Source organism: Orycteropus afer, unplaced genomic scaffold, assembly GCF_000298275.1.
Source record: "Orycteropus afer afer isolate SDZICR_OR568_19922 unplaced genomic scaffold, OryAfe1.0 scaffold00004, whole genome shotgun sequence".
Lineage (NCBI taxonomy): Eukaryota > Metazoa > Chordata > Mammalia > Tubulidentata > Orycteropodidae > Orycteropus > Orycteropus afer.
The window spans coordinates 34,669,684-34,671,286 of NW_006921591.1; positions in this window are offsets into that span (position 1 = coordinate 34,669,684).

The window sequence follows — 1,603 nt, forward strand, 5'->3', positions numbered from 1 at the left end:
GAAAAGCCTCCAGCTTGATGTTTGATCCAAGAACCTGGGACCTGCTGGCCTCTATTACTGTGAGCCATTTTCCTAAGGTAAATGTCTCTCTCTACATATATAAGATTATTGGTTTTGTTACTCTAGAGAACCCAGCCTAACACAAAGGGAAAAGGATTGAAATTAACTGGAGTTAATTTGTAATATGCCAGCTTTGGTAGACTGAATTAGCAATTGCTTGTGTCAAAAAAAAATAACCACAATAATCAGGGATGGCTTATGTCAAAGTCTTGTTTCCCACTAATTCTTTTTCTGCAAGTTTCCAGTTAAGATAGGCAACAAGAAATATTTTGCACATATTTGAAGGGCAAAACTATAGCAGCAACCATTTTGTGTTTTATGCTTGGAAATTCAGGGCAGACACTTTTGAAATTCACATGTTATATATTAACTGACTTACCTTGTTGGTTTTAGGCAGCAACAGGACCTGTAACTCTTCTACCTTCTACTAATCTTCCTTCAGCCCAGATGTGAATTTAGCTCTGTGACAAAGGGCACCCGCATCTACTGCAGGACACTCACATAACCAAGTTTGCTGGCAATAAGAAATGATGCAGATTTCCATCCATTCTTGTGAATTTCAGTTTGTCCTTGTTCTCCCCCATTTTACTTCCATTTTTCCTTCCTAACATCCTTTCCAGTGGACATCAACTCCAGCATCAGAGAAACCAATAGATTCACTGAGACTGATCAGTTTTCACAGTTACATAAGGCCAAATGCCTTACAATACAGATAGCACTGATTCTGAGTCTCAATTGAATGCTGACTGATACATGAACAAAACTCATAGGTATTAAAACAATATTAATCTACTCATGTACAGGAAAAACTGTAAGTTCCAGGCAGATTTATCCTAGGTTTGCCTTGGCGGGAAAGTGAAGGTTAGCTACAAAGTTTTCAGTGTGTTAGGGTCAGGGCAAGGAGTACTGATAGAGTGCCCTTGGTGACCAGTGGTCTGTACATTTTTGGCTGCCTGACCTCTTCTCTGGAAATACCAACTAGTTTTGGGGACTACAATGCAATCTTCTTTGTCATCTAGAACATTTAGCACATTCTCCCTCGCACTCCATTCCCTCCACCAGTTCTTTTCACATATGTTTTCCGTGGCCAGAATGTGGCTAAAGCTCTATGCTTCATCAATGGTGTCTTCCTGAAAGCTCTGAATGGCAATGATCACTAGTGTTTTGAGTGTATCTATGTGCTAGAGATAACCACAGAGACTTTCACCAATGTTGGCATCTAACCTTTGCCACAAGAGCCCTATGACGTGGCTGCTCTTTTTATCCCCATTTTACAAGTGAGAGAAGTTAAATTACTTGATCACTGTCAAACAATAAAGAAGTGACATAGCTCAGATTCTAGCCTAAGACTGTCTTCCCACTTGAACATTTCATCATGTTACTATATTACCCACAGGACTTTTGGTTGATCTTCATTGGTATACTTAGTCACACATATCCAGGCCAACTCTTAGATCCTTTTATATATAGTTTTGTCAACCCACTGTATGAGGACTCATCTTAATTGCCCTTTAACACTAGATGGAGATATCTGAAATCTGAT